A 16147-nucleotide genomic window follows, 5' to 3' on the forward strand; every position below is an offset into this window, starting at 1 on the left:
TTGTATCCCCTTGATCTCCTTTTGATATCTTATTGCTCTGGTTAGAACTTCAAGTACAATATTGAAGAGGTATGGAGAGAGCGGACAGCCTTGTCTTGTTCCTGATCTTAGAGGAATCCCGTTGAGTTTCTGTCCATTTAGTTTGATGTTGGCTCTTGGTTTGCTGTATATAGCTTTTATTATGTTGAGGTAAGTTCTTGTTTCCCCTGATCTTTCTAAGACCTTTATTATAAAGGGGTGTTGGATTTTGTCAAAGGCTTTTTCAGCATCCAGAGAGATGATCATGTGATTTTTGTTTCTCAGTTTATTTATATGGTGGATTACATTGATGGGTTTTCGTATGTTGAACAAACCCTTCATGCCTGGGATGAAGCCTACTGGATCATGGTGGATGAGTTTTCTGATGTGTGCTTGGATCCCATTTGCCAGGATTTTATTGAGTATTTTTGTATCACTGTTCATGAAGGATATTGGTTTGAAGTTCTCTTTCTTAATTGTGTCTTTGTGTGGCTTGGGTATCAATGTTATCTAAGCCTTGTAGAAAGAGTTTGGCAAAGATCCTTTTGCTTCTATTGCATGGAATACTTTGAAAAGAATTTGTATAACCTGTTCTTTGAATTTCTGGTAGAATTCTGCACTGAGGCCATCTGGACCTGGGCTTTTTGTTGTTTTTGTTGTTGTTGTTGTTGGGAGACTTTTGATGACTGCTTCTATTTCCTTAGAGGTTATAGGTCTATTTAAAATGCTTACCTGTTCTTGATTTAATTTTAGCAAGTAAAAACTATGCAGAAAACTGTCTACTTCCTTTAGATTTTCAAATTTTGTGGAGTACAGTTTTTCAAAGTATCACCTGATGATTCTCTGGATTTCCTCAGTGTCCATTGTTATATCCACCTTTTCATTTCTGATTTTGTTAATTTGCATGCTCACACTCTGTCGTTTGGTAAGTTTGGATAAAGGTTTGTCTATGTTGTTGATTTTCTCAAAGAACCAACTCTTCTTTGCATTGATTCTTTGTATTGTTTTCCTAGTCTCTGCTTTATTGATTTCAGCCCTCAATTTGATTATTTCCTGGCGTCTACTCCTCCTGGGTGAATTTGCTTCTTTGTGTTCTAGAACTTTCCAGTGTGCTGTTAATTCTCAGGTGTAACTATCCTCCAGTTTCTTCATGTGGCCACTTAGTGCTATGAACTTCCCTCATAGCACTGCTTTCAAAGTGTCCCATAGGTTTGCATATGTTGTGTCATCATTCTCATTGAATTCTAGGAAGCCTTTAATTTCTTTTTTTATTTTTTCATTGACCCAGGAATGGTGCAATTGTGCATTATTCAACTTCCATGATTTTGTAGGGTTTCTGCTATTTGTGTTGTTGTTGAATTCTAACTTTAATGCATAGTGGTCTGATAAGGTGCATGGAGTTATTCCAATATTTTGTACCTGTTGAGATTTGATATGTTGCCAAACATGTGGTCAATTTTTGAAAAGGTTCCATGTGGTGCTGAGAAGAAGGTATATTCTTTTTTATTTGGGTGGAATATTCTATAGATGTCTGTTAATCCCAGTTGGGTCATAACTTCTATTAGTTCCTTTGTTTCTTTGTTAAATTTCTGTCTGGTATTCCTGTCTAGAGGTGAGAGTGGGGTGTTGAAGTCTCCCACTATAAGTGTGTGGGGCTTTATATGTGATTTGAGTTTTAGTAATGTTTCTTTTATGAATTGGGTACCTTTGTTTTTTTTTTTTGGCATAGACGTTCAAAATTGAGACTTCATCTTGGTGTATTTCTCCTGTGATGAGTATGAAGTGCCCTCCTTCATCTCTTTTGATTGATTTTATTTTGAAATCTAATTTTTTAGATATTAGATTGCTACCCCCGCTTGTTTCTTGGGTCCATTTGATTGGAAAATCTTTTCCCAACCCTTAACTCTGAGATAATGTCTGTCTTTGAGGCTGAGGTATGTTTATTGTATGCAGCATAAGGATGGGTTCTGTCTTTGAGTCCATTCTGTTAGCTTGTGTCTTTTTATGGGTGAGTTAAGACCATTAATATTGAGGAATATTAATGACCATTGATTGCTCATTCTTGTTTGTTTTGTAATAGTTGTTGTTGGTGGAATTATATGTGGATTTCTAACTCTTTTCTTTTGGCTGTTGGTAAGGTTGGATTCTCTATTGACTATGTTTTTCTGGTTGTAGTTAACTCCCTTGGGTTGGGTTTTCCTTCCAGAACTTTCGGTAGAGTGGGGTTAGTGGATATGTATTGTTTAAATCTGGTTTTCTCATGGAATACCTTATTTTCTATATTGATTTAAAGATTTGCTGGGTATAGCAGTCTGGGCTGGCATCTATGGTCTCTTAGTGTTGGTAAAATAGATACCCAGGACCTTCTGGCTTTCAGAGTTTCCATGGAGAAGCCAGGTGTGGTTCTGATAGGTTTGCCTTTGTATGTTACTTGACCTTTTTCCTTAGCTGCTCTTAATATTCTTTTCTCATTCTGTATGTTCAGGGTTTTTACTATTATGTGGTGAGGGGATTTCCTTTTGTGGTCACTCTATTTGGTGTTCTGTAGGCTTCTTGTACTTTCATTGGCATGTCTTTCTTTAAGTTGGGAAAGTTTTCTTTTAGGATTTTGTTAAATATGTTTTCTGCCCCCTTTGAGGTGGATTTCTTTACCTTCTTCTATACCTATTATTCTTAGGTTTGGTCTTTTCACGGTGTCCCATATTTCCTGGATATTTTGTGTTAGGGATTTGTTGGACTTAAGATTTTCTTTGGTCAATGAATCTATTTTCCGTAGCGTATCTTCAACACCTGAGATTCTGTCCTCCATCTCTTGTATTCTGTTGGTTATGCTTGTATCTGTAGTACTGACAGTTTGCCCAGCTTTTCTATTTCCAGAATTCCTTCAGATTATGGTTTTTTTATTGTCTCTATTTCAGCTTTCAACCCTTGTACTTTTTGAATTGTTTCTTGTAATTTTTGCTTTGTCTTTTCCTCTCTTTCTTGCATTTGTTGAACTTTTTGGTTTGTCTTTTCTTCCATTTCTTGCATTTTTTTGCATTTTTGGATTGTTTTTTCCTCCATTTCTTGTAGTTCTTGTATTTTTGGTTTTCTTTTTCTTCCATGTCTTTAAGGGATTTTCTCATATCTTCTTTGAGGGCCTCTATCATTTTCATGAAGTTGCATTTTATGTCTTTCTCATCTGCTTCTTCTGTAATGGACTGTTTAGGTCTTGCGGGTGTAGATTCTCTAGTTTCCGGTGGTGTCATATTGTTTTTTCTGTTGGTGGGTGTGTTTTTGTATTGTCTCCTTCCCATCATTTCTTTCTGTGGGTGCAGATGGAGTCTCTTCCTCCCCTGGTGGGTATGTGACCCCTTTCCAGTGGGTGGGAGCAGGTCCAATATCCTGGTGGCTTTCCTCTTGTGTGGATGGAGGCCATCCTAGTATCGGGACCTTAGCAAACTCTGGGTAGGCTGGACCCTTGCCTCCCCTGTCCTGCGGGTGGAGACTGGGACTTGGAAGCTGGCAGTCTCTGGGCGGGCTGAATCCTGTCGGTGTGGGATTTGGATCTGCTGTGTGCAGTCCTCAGGTCTCCGGTGGTTCTGCTCAGGCCAGGGTAAGTGAGGCTTGCCCATGGGTGGAGACTGGACTACCTTTCTTTATTGTACATGTCTTTTTTTCCCTGGCATTCCCCCTCTCCTCCTTTCCTCTCTTCGTGCTCTCTTCCCTAGATTTCTGCTCCCATTTATTCTCTCTGCCTGCCAACCCCACCCATTTCTCCCTCCTGCCTTGCTATTGACCATTCAGCTCTTTATTAGACCAGTCAGGTGTTTTAGGCAGGCAAGGTAACACAGCTTCATAGAGTTAAACAAACACATCACATCTTTGTATCATTGAGCAAATATCCCACAGTATAAACGAATGTTAACACATCTTAAAATAATATTCCATGGCAGGAGGCTTTATTGTGACCTGCGGTTCAGAGGGACAGAGTCTGTCACGGAAAGGAGGAAGCTCAGCAGACACAGGAAGTTGAGAGCTCACATCTTGAACCAAAGGAGTGAAGTAAAGAGAACAAACCAGGAGCACTGAGCTGTACGAAAAACTGCCATGCAGCCTACCGAAGCCACAGTCATCTCCCTGCCCAAGCCAGCCCGTATGAGCACGCCTGGCAGGCATCTCCTCCCTGAGTCAACCCAAGGCCTGCCGCTACGCTCAGAGACTGCTGGTGCAGAGACACCTGACCTGAGATGCCAATGAGGAATGGATAACCAAAGTCAGGGGCCTGAGCCAATGTGTCCTTGGGAGGGGGGGTGTACAGGGGGTACACAAGGCGCCTGATTTGCACAACAAACAAGTCAGCTTTTGCTGCCCAGCTGACTCCCAGCATCTGTGTCATTGACTCTGTACCTTCTCCCCCCCCTTCAGGGTGTCTGTGCAGGGTTTCCCACAACCCTGAGCCATCAAGCTCTCAGGCCCTGCTGTAGTGATGTTCTGCCTCCAGCAAGGCTGCACCTCTTAAACTCCCAAACAGTAGCACAGCTAGGGGCCAAGAGTTCGAATGCCCAAGGCTGTGGGGGAAATTTCTTATACTACGGGCCCCGATCCATAGGCAGCTTAGAGGCCCCATGGGACCAAGGACGGATGCTCAACTGTGCAAGCAACTCAGGGAGAGGGAGGATGACAAAGAAACAGCTGAGAAGGTGAGAGAAGAAGAGAAAGACCGTCTGGTTTCTTCCTTACATTTACTGCTGCCTGACAGCCAAGAGTCTCTGACATGCCCAACGACGCCAACGTCACCTGGAGAGATAATGTGTTTCCAAGACATCCAGGGCAAGGGTGTACAGAACAACACAGAGGCCATGTTTAATTGGGGCCAGACCCTGAGCTTCCTGTCTTGCCCTTAAATCTAAACAAGGTCCCTCATAAAACCACACCACAATTTCACCTACAGAAGGAATCAGTAAGTAAGCCAGGTCATGTGTTTACCCAAGTCCCCCAGGGGTGTGAGTGACTCCTCTGGGCACTGCGACAGCACTGGACTGTGTTCTCTCCATGGCCATTGACATCAAGGCCCGGGCCAGCCCTCGAAGCAGAAATGAAGTAACAGTGAGTCACTGGGGCTTGTCTCTGATTAGGAACTGAGACTCCACTTCATAGGCCTTCCTCCTGTCCTTCCTCTCCCCAGCAGGGTCATGACCTTGCCACTTTGACCTCTAAGCTTGAGAGAGGCTCCAGCTGCCCTGGGCAATCACCGGCGATGCCTCCTCTGATGTGTGGTCTCTCCTACCCCATTTATACCTGGAGTTTGTGAGGGAGGGCAGCAAATGCCTGTAGCGAGATTGAGACAGAATCATGGTGTCATTTCTAGGGGAGATGACAAAGATGAGAGACCATGAGATGATGGTGTGATCTTGGCCCAGATTCAGGAAGGGTGGACTCCTGCTATACAGCACCAAGTTAGATTTGAAGCTCAAATAATTAGATTTTTGTTTCTATTGTAAATGTGTCTTAAATGCTGCATGGGACACACTTATGCCGAGCAGTTGTGTATCAATCGAATGTCTGAGATTCATGCCTGCCCAGATCCCCTGTCTTTTCTGGTGCCCTCATCTGGTCAGGCCCTGTCCACTCTGTGGGGCAGGCAGGAGCCAGGCTCTCAGAACCTGAGAGGTGCCAGCGTGTGCTCAGAGGCCAGAAGTAGCCGGACATCAGAGCACAGTCATGGGTAGATATTTTTTTAATAACATGTTACACCGAAATGAAGTTTAGACAAAGAAATCCTCAAAAGAGTTTTGAGTCTGTCTAGATACAGTGAGTCTCTGCAGCAATACCAGAGGTGGCCACAAGAGGGAACCCAGCAACCTTCTGATGCACAGTTTCCCTAAGGGAAATGGCAAGCTAACACTGCCGGGTTTTTTTGTTTGTTTGTTTGTTTGTTGTTTGTCCCTGTCCCCCTTCCTTCCAGTACTCTGATGTCCATGTCACTTTTCAACTTGGACAGATGTATCCCTGAAGTCTGTCCACTTAGCCACACCCCAAGATGTTCCCAACACAGAAGTGCGTTCCTAGCTCCATGGCTGTGAGAAACAGACTTGGGGAAATTGTCATTAGGCCCACAGGGTTGCAGCAAGTGACTGGGGAGAGGGGCCTTTGTTGTGTTAGGATTCCTGGAGAGTTGTGAAGATACCTATTCATCCCGGACAGGGAATGATGGGAGAGTGACTCCCATCTGAGTTTAGATTGGTGCATTGGGAACTTTTCTTGTTGCTGTGGCAAAATACTTGACAGACTATTTTAGAAATATTAAAAAGAAAGGGTTCGTCTTGGCTCACTGTTTGAGTTCAGCCCATTAGGTGGGGAGTGGAAGGCGGGGGTGGGGGGGTGGGGGGAGGCAGGGTAGGACTGCCGCTTTGTATCTGGGAAGCAGAGGGGGGTAAGTGTGGGTCTTTCGCTCTCTTTCTGTTCCCCCACCTTTTTAAAGCTGGGTACCCTAGCCACAAGCTCAGCGTGGCTCCCTGAGTTTCTGTGGAAACTCCCAAACACCCAGGGCTGTGTCTCCAAAGTGATGTCAAGAGCAGTCAAGTTGGAGGCATCTTTACTGGGGTCTCAGGATCATAGGCGGCTTAGGCAGCTACATTAGTAAAAAAAGCCTACGGCAGCATCGTGACGGATCGGGAAAGCTGAATCTGTGAGCTCTCTGTACAGCTAGCAGGCAACCCCACCAGAGAGTCTCCTCTCCCTCAGCAATCAATTCTTGCTTATAAACTGAGGTAGGTTTCGGTTTGGAGGGAACAGCAGCACACCAGCAAGCACTGTTCTAAGCTAAAGAAGACTTAGCAGAAAGGGGTCCTGCTGTCTCCTGGCTGGCACATGGAGGTCGCCTGACACGGGTGGAGACTGAGCGAGGCTGGCCACCGAGCCCTAGACCAACAAGGAGACTTTGTTTTGGAGCTAGCATTCAGGCCTGTGCAAGAGGGAAATGTCCCACACCCCTGACAGCACCTTCTTAAAGCCAGCAGACATAGCGGTGCTTCTGAGAAGGAATCCCAACCTTGAGGTCAAGAACAGGGCACAGGGAACTGTGGAAGGTTGGCAGGGCACACTGCCCAGACCAGCAACCATACGTCTGTCAGTTATTTCATTTATGTGTGCTATGTCTTCAGGGGGAACCCATAGCTCAGAGAGGAGAAGAACTCGCCCTAAGAGGCACAGCTGAGATTTGAACCAGGCACCCTCTTAAGGCCTCCAGTGCTGTGGAGGTGGTGGCTCCTGTGTGACCTGGCTCACTGTAACCCCCAGCCTTTGCAGACATCCACGTCCACAGTCACCAACAGCCTGAGTCCTAGTGACAGAGGACCCACCCACAGTGTTAACAGAGGTAAGCTCTATGGTAGAGGCAAGATTGCATTGTGGGAAGCAAGCCAATCCCAGTTGCACACAGGCAGCAATCCGGGAGGACACAATAAAAGTCCCCGGGTGAGGCCTCCAGAAATATTTCCAGGATGACAGCCGGGAACATGACCCCGGGGACACCGAAACCTCTGCTTCAAGCATCAAATGCAGACTCGGGGCGTTATCAGCTTCTGAAGCCCATGCTGGGTCCTGAGGAAAGGACTTGGCTGTTCTTGTCATTCCTGAAACAGGAGCCACCAGACACTGTGGGGACAATGCTGTCCCCGGCAACAGCTCCAGGTGGCAGGACGTGTCGGGGAGACCAAGGGAGACCGGAGGAAGTGGTCAAGGCTATGACAGTCCACTCACTGCGGGGTTCCAACTTGATCTGAGAGCGAAGGCTGGGCCTGGAAGGATCGTGTCCAGCATGGAGAGCGGAGTGTGCACCCCTGAAGCGTCCTGTCAGCGTTTTGTGCATAGCCCATCTAGCACCCTATATAATTTTACCTTTGATAAAATATTCTCAAACAAGGAAACAAAAGCAAAAGTTTGTCTCTTAGCCTCATTCCCATTGGGATGATAAAATTGCCCCAGCAAGCAAGACTCCAACATTCCAATGCAATTGAAGCAGAAGAGAATGACCTTAGAAACAACTTCATGAAAATGACAGAGGCCCTAAAAGAGGATATAGGAAAATTCCTCAAAGAAATGGACGAAAAAGCAAACCAAAAAATGCAAGAAATGGAAGAAAAAACAAACCAAAAATGCAAGAAATGGAAGAAAGAACAAACCAAAAAATTCATAAAATGCAACAAATGTACAAAAAGATAAACCGAAAATTGCAAGAAACAATTCAAACCATGCAAGGGTTGAAAACTGAAATAGAGACAATAAAAAAAACACAATCTGAAGAAAGGCTGGAAATAGAAAAGCTGGGCAAACAGTCAGGTACTACCGATACAAGCATTACCAACAGAATACAAGAGATGGAGGAGAGAATCTCAGGTGTTGAAGATATACTAGAAGAAATGGGTTCATCAACCAAAGAAAATCTTAAGTCCAACAAATCCTTAACAAAAAACATCCAGGAAATATGGGACACCATGAAAAGCCCAAAACTAAGAATAATAGGTATAGAAGAAGGTGGAGAAAACCACCTCAAAGGGGCAGAAAGCATATTTAACAAAACCATAGAAGAAAACTTTCCCAACCTAAAGAAAGACATGCCAATGAAGTTACAAGAAGCTTACAGAACACCAAATAGAGTGGATCACAAAAAAGTCCCCTTGCCACATAAAAAATCAAGACCTCAAATATACAGAATAAATAAAGAATATTAAGAGCAGCTAAGGAAAAAAGGCCAAGTAACATAAAAGCAAACCTATCAGAATTACACCTGACTTCTCCATGGAAACTCTGAAAGCCAGAAGGTTCTTGATAGATATTCTACCAAAACTAAGAGACCATGGATGGCAGCCCAGACTACTAGACCTGGCAAAGCTCTCAATCACTATAGATGGAGAAAACAAGATATTCCATGACAAAACTAGATTCAAGCAAAATGTATCCACTTACCCAGCAATATAGAAAGTTCTGCAAGGAAAACTCCAACCCAAGGAAGTTAACTACAACCAGAAAAACATAGGCATTAGATAATCCCACTTTACCAACAGCCAAAAGAAAAAAAGGGGTGGAATTCCACACATAATTCCACCAACAACAACCATTCCAAATCAAAGAAGAATGAGCAATCAATGGCCATTAATATCCCTCAACATTAATGGCCTTAACTCACCCATAAAAAGACACAGACTAACAGAATGGATTCAAAGACAGAACCCATCCTTCTTCTGCATACAAGAAACACACCTCAGCCTCAAAGACAGACATTGCCTGAGAGTTAAAGGTTGGGAAAAGATTTTTCAATCAAATGGACCCAAGAAACAAGCAAGGGTAGCAATCCTAATATCTAACAAATTAAACTTTAAAATAAAATCAATCAAAAGAGATGAAGGAGGCCATTACATACTCATCACAGGTGAAATCCCCCAAGATGAAGTTTCTGTCTTGAACATCTATGCCCGAAATACAAAGGAATCCACGTTTGTAAAAGAAACATTACTAAAACTTAAATCACATATAAAGCCCCACACACTTATAGTGGGAGATTTCAACACCCCACTCTCACCACTATACAGGAATACCAGACAGAAACTCAACAAAGAAGCAAAGGGTCTAATAGAAGTAATGACCCAACTGGGATTAACAGACATCTATAGAACATTTCATCCACATAAAAAAGAATATACTTTCTTCTCACCACCACATGGAACCTTCTCAAATATCGACCATATACTTAGCAACATATCAAACCTCAGCAGCTACAAACAAATTGGAATAACTCCATGCATCTTATCAAACTACCGTGCATTAAAATTAGAACTCAACAACAACACAAATTGCAGAAACCCTACAAACTCATGGAAATTGAATAATGCACAACTGCACCATTCCTGGGTCAAAGAAGAAATAAAAAAGAAATTAAAGACTTCCTAGAATTCAATGAGAATGAAGACACAACATACCCAAACTTATAGGACACTTTGAAAGCAGGTCTACGAGGGAAGTTCATAGCGCTAAGTGCCCACATGAAGAAACTGGAGAATAGTTATACTACAGAATTAACAGCAGAGCTGAAAGCTCTAGAACACAAAGAAGCAAACTCCCCCAGGAGAAGTAGATGCCAGGAAATAATCAAATTAAGGACTGAAATCAATAAAGTAGAAACTAGGAAAACAATACAAAGTATCAATGCAACGAAGAGTTGGTTCTTTGAGAAAATTAACAAGATAGACAAACCTTTGTCCAAATGTACCAAACTGCAGAGTGGGAACATGCAAATTAACAAAATCAGAAATGAAAAGGGGGACATAACAACGGACTCTGAGGAAATCCAGAGAATCATCAGGTCATACTTTGAAAACCTGTACTCCACAAAACTCGAAAATTTAAAGGAAATGGACGACTTCCTGGATAGCTATCACTTGCCAAAATTAAATCAAGAACAGATAAGCAATTTAAATAGACCTATAACCCCTATGGAAATAGAAGCAGTCATCAAAAGTCTCCCAACCAAAAAAAGCCCAGGTCCAGATGGCCTCAGTGCAGAATTCTACCAGAAATTCAAAGAACAGCTTATACCAATTCTTCTCAAAGTATTCTATGCAATAGAAGCAGAAGGGTCTTTGCCAAACTCTTTCTACGAGGCTTCGATAACCTTGATCCCCAAGCCACAGAAAAACACAACTAAGAAAGAGAACTTCAGACCAATATCCCTCATGAACATTGATGCAAAAATACTCAATAAAATGCTGGCGAATCGGATCCAAGAACACATCAAAACAATCATTCAACACGATCAAGTAGGTTTCGTCCCAGGGATGCAGGGATAGTTCAACATACGAAAATCCATCAACGTAATCCACCATATAAACAAGCTGAAAAACAAAAATCACATGATCATCTCATGAGATGCTGAAAAAGCATTTGACAAAATCCAACACCCCTTCATGATAAAGGTCTTGGAGAGATCTGGGATAACAGGAACATACCTAAACATAATAAAAGCTATATACAGCAAACCAACAGCCAACATCAAACTAAATGTAGAGAAACTCAACGCAATTCCTCTAAAATCAGGAACAAGACAAGGCTGTCCACTCTCTCCATTCCTTTTCAATATTGTACTTGAAGTTCTAGCCAGAGCCATACGGCAACAAAAGCAGATTGATATGATAGTTTACATAAATGACCCAAAGAACTCTACCAGGGAACTCTTAGAGCTGATTAACACCTTCAGCAAAGTGGCAGGCTACAAGATCAACTCAAGAAAATCAGTAGCCCTACTATATACAGACGATAAAAGGGTTGGGAGAGAAATCAGAGAAACATCACCCTTTACAATTTCCACAAACAACATAAAATACCTTGGGGTAATGCTAACTAAACAAGTGAAAGACCTGTATCGCAGGAACATTGAATCTTTAAAGAAAGAAATTAAAGAAGCCCTCAGAAAATGGAAAGAACTTCCATGCTCTTGGATAGGTAGAATCAATGTAGTAAAAATGGCAATCCTGCCAGAAGCAATCTACAGATTCAGTGCAATACCCATTAAAATACCAGTACAATTCTTCACAGACCTTGAAAGAACAATTCTCAACTTTACATGGAAAAACAAAAGACCCAGGATAGCCAAACCAACCATGATCAACAAAGCAACATCCGGAGGCATCACCATCTCTGACTCTATTATAGAGTTATAATGCTGAAAACAGCTTGGCATTGGCACAAAAAAGGCAGGTAGAACTATGTAATTGAATTGAAAATCCTGGTATTAAACCACACACACGTATGTACATTTGGTTTTTGACAAAGAAGCTAAAATATACAATGGAAAAAAGAAAGCATCTTCAATAAATTGTGCTGGCATAACTGGATGTTGACATGTAGGAGACTGCAGATAGATCCATGTCTATCGCCATGCACAAAATTTAAATTCAATTGGATCAAAGACCTCAACATAAATCCAGTCACACTGAACCTCTTAGAGGAGAAATTAGGTGGTATCCTTGAATGAGTTGGTACTGGAGACTGCTTCCTGAACACAAGTACATACACTGAAATTAACAATTAATAAATGGGACCTCCTGAAACTGAGAAGCTTCTACAAGGTAAAGGACACAGTCAACAAGACAAAAAGGCAGTTGACAAAATGGGAAAAGTTATGCACTAACCCCACATCTGACAGAGGGCTGATTTCTAAAATATACAAAGAACTCAAGAAGCAAGTCTCCAAAACACCAAAGGATCCAATTAAAAAGTGGGCTACAGAACTAAATAGAGAATTTTCAATAGAGGAGTCTAAAATGGCTGAGAGGCACTTGAGAAAGTGCTCAACATCCTTAGCCATTCAGGAAATGCAAATCAAAACAACTCTGAGATACCATCTCACTCCTGTCAGAATGGCTAAAATCAAAAACACCAACGACAATTTATGCTGGAGAGGATGTGGTGAAAGGGGAACACTCCTCCACTGCTGGTGGGAGTGCCAATTTGTACAGCCACTTTGGAAATCAGTATGGAGGTTCCTCAGAAAAATGGGAATAAACCTAACACAAGACCCATTCATACAACAAGGATGTCTGTTCCACTATTTTATAGCAGCATTATTTGTAATAGCCGGAACCTGGAAGCAACCTAGATGCCCTTCAACAGAAGAGTGGATAGAGAAAATGTGGTACATTACACAATGGAGCGGAACTCAAGAAATCCAGCGACAGAGAGGGAGGACTGATGACCAAAGGCATTAAGACTGGGCTCGTTTAACCCCCAGAAACAGCTGACCTGACAAGGATTACCTCTTGAAAACCAGACTGATGCTTGGGAATCCAGCATGGGACTGATCAAGACTCCCTGAATGTGGGTGTCAGTGAGGAGGCCTAGGTAATCTCTTGAGCCTTGGGTAGTAGATCAGTATTTATCCCGGTTATATAAAGCAATGCAGGGGAGGCAAGGTGATCTTAGCTCTCAGTTCCAGGCTATAGTCTGTAGGGAGAGATCTTACTCAATGAAGAAGAATGACAGGTTATCCACCACGTAAGATCCCATGAGTTGCATGGAGACCTCACAAAGGAAAGGTGACGAGTGTTTTGTTCTTGTCTTAACAGGAAAACCCATCTCCAAAGAGCAAAAGGACACTGAATATTCGGATGCCTAAAGAAGAGAGGATAACTATCCAAAAAGAACCATCAAGCAAAGGAGAATCTGACATGTGGAAAACTCTTGAATTATTTCTATATGAAACCTGTTTCTCTTTACTTTCAAGCACTCTTTTAGTCCCAACTCACTCAAACCAATCCTGGATTTGGAGCTGGATTTGGCTCTCCTCCTCTCCTCCAAGCATGTTGTTAAAATAAAACTCAGAGTTTCTGTATTATATCAAGAAGCCAATTGATACAAGACAGAAGAAAACAAAATCTAGGGACTGTCGTTTGTCTAAACTCGGTTCTTTCCCCGAAAGCCTAATATACGTCACATTTATTATTTTCCTTATTGTTGCTTTTCCTGGTGTGCATAAATTTCTGTGTTCATATTAATGTCTAAGTCCTCCACAGCGAACAAAGAATTTCCTAACAGCAGTCTTTGAACTCTCTGGAAAGAAAACGGGGCCCCACTTCACTGATCCTATTTGATCCAACTTGATGCCTTTGAACTGATACCCTAAAACCAGTTTAGGACTATTTTGCTCCAGACAACTCCAGACTAGCTAGCTGAGATGGTGCACCTTCTTATTACACTCTGACCAGAGCCTCAGATAGAACTTCAGTCAAGCATCTCCCCCAAAGAGACACACAAGAAATTCACAAGAGGCCTCTACTGACGACAGTGGGCCTTGTGAAAACTGGATAGTTTTGCTTTTTGTTTCCTGTAATTTAGTCACAGGTGATTCTCTAATTTGGGGCATCCCATTTCAGCATCTCCCACCAAAGAGAGACTAAGAACAAATGCTACGCCTAGTCCACTCGAGACCTTTGTTACTCTAAAGATTTTCTTCCTACAGGATCCCATGAGAGTATCATCATCCCATTTCAGCAGGAAGTAACTCTTAGCATACAACACCCCCTTTCCTTACTGTTGACATTAAGGGATAATTTACAGCTGCTTAGGGTTGGGTAGGGAAGGAGGTGTGTAGACTCTGGTGTCTCTTTCAGATAAGCTTAGGGTATGGATGGGAAAGGTACGGTTAGGATGGGATACAGATAGAATAACATACTATCTTGTGATTTACCTCTGTGATTAGTAGCTATAGACAAATTACACTGTTATAGATTCTTGTACGTTGTAACCTATTTATAATCAGGTTGTATTCCTTTCTTGTATAATTTGTATATTCCATTTTGTCATACTGTGTAAGGTCTTCTTTCCATTTATGATATTTTGTATACAAATATCCTTATCATAATTTATGTATATATGCTTTTACATATGTTTAAGATATTTTATATATTGACATAATTTAGTATATTTCTATCATGTTGCACTATATAATTCTACCTCTGATTAAGACACTACAACTCTATCTCTATAGAGTCACACACACACACACACACACATATATATGTATATATATATATATATAGTTATATTGCTATAGTCTTGGTCCTTGTTAAATTATTTTAGGAAGCTTAAGCCATTGTACAACTAGGTTCCTGAGAGTTACAGATATTTTCACTCACATTCTTATTTCTACGAGATTAGTCAGATATAGATTTTGACCTTCAAACACTTCATAGACCTGCAGAATATGGCATTTAAATGTTTAATATTAGTTCTATTGACATGAGACACAATTGCTCCTGACAGCACCAAGCTTCCCGAGAAAATGTTGGGCACTGATGTCACTCCTTCTGGAGTTCATTCTCTCCTTGGCTAATGGCCTTTTAGACAGAGAACTGCCCCCCCTTGGACTGCTGACTTTGGACATGCTGTCCTAGTGTGCTTGCAGGATATAGTTTAGAAGACTGCTGAACCCTGCCAAGTAAGACAGCCTATCTGCCTCCATGCTTCTGTGTTGGTCAGTCTGATACTCCAGGCCTTAGACAAAGCTGCTGTGAGACTGTGGGTGACTGTCCAGGCAGCCTGCTGTTTCTGTCTTCACTGCACCTTTGGAAGATGCTCACCCGAGCATCCTGCCTACCCAAGAATTGCTATCCTCCTTCTCAGGTCTTAGATGAGGTTGAAGATTAGACTGTCACAATTATTGCTCTCTCTTCCTAGATAGAAATAATAGGTACAAGACTTAAACTGTCCATCTTAGAACAGCCCTATAGTAGTCTATGTTATGCCTTTACCCCAGGACTGGATATGTAGTTCTTGACATTTACTCCTGTTGTTTTACTGGCTTTAGATATTGAGGGAGCGCGTTTGTCCTTCTCCTTTTCCTAGAGCACACTTGAATTTTGCCATCTTTGTAGAAAGTCTGAATCTTTTCTTTAGACTAAAAGGAGAGTTGCAGGGAGAAATCTTACTAGGTGCCTGAGGCTCTGGTGCACACGTGGGGTGTGGGATAAAGACCTGGGGAGAGGCAGATATCTCTCTCTCTGTCTCTCTCTGTCTCTCTGTCTCTCTGTCTCTCTGTCTCTCTGTCTCTCTGTCTCTGTCTCTCTCTCTCTCTTGGTTCTGGTCTGGTCTGTTCTAGTCTTGGAAAGCAGCGGAAACTGTCGGAGCACTGACCTTGGGTTGTTGGTTTCTCATGCAAGTGATTCTCTCATCAATAAAATTAACTTACTTCATCCCAATCCCATATACCATAATTTGTCCAGCTACAATAGTCCATTGTTGCATGGATGCCACAGTGTCAGGAGATGGACACACAGGAAGTCACACCCTATCCACAGTCAAGAGCAGAGAGAAATGCATGCATGTTTGCCGGTGCTCAGCTCACTTTCTTCATTCTCTACAACCAGGGTTTCCTGTCTAGGGAATGGCACCACCCATAGTGGGGGGGGGATCACCCTAGTTAACATAGTTATGACAGTCTTCCACAGGATAACCTGATTCAGACTGGGTCTATGGAGACTCTCTTCTCAGTTGATAGCTTCATCCTTATGGTGGCTATGCCAGACAAAAGGAACCAAGTGGTGCAAAATGTGGAGAAGTTGGAACCCTTGAGCATGGTTGTAGGGAGTATAAAAGG

The 16147-nt window shown here is 42.3% G+C and overlaps 1 long non-coding RNA gene across 1 annotated transcript in view; it reads left to right on the forward strand.

Moving 5' to 3' along the window:
* The window catches only part of LOC110341727, a 99069-nt gene extending 85570 nt beyond the window's left edge, over positions 1-13499 (forward strand). The window contains exon 2 of the long non-coding RNA XR_002383708.2: positions 13119-13499. This is a non-coding gene — a long non-coding RNA (uncharacterized LOC110341727). The remainder of the gene's footprint in view (positions 1-13118) is intronic.
* The last annotated feature ends 2648 nt before the right edge of the window (positions 13500-16147 follow it).

The sequence above is a fragment of the Mesocricetus auratus genome, unplaced genomic scaffold (assembly GCF_017639785.1).
Source record: "Mesocricetus auratus isolate SY011 unplaced genomic scaffold, BCM_Maur_2.0 Super-Scaffold_100028, whole genome shotgun sequence".
NCBI lineage: Eukaryota > Metazoa > Chordata > Mammalia > Rodentia > Cricetidae > Mesocricetus > Mesocricetus auratus.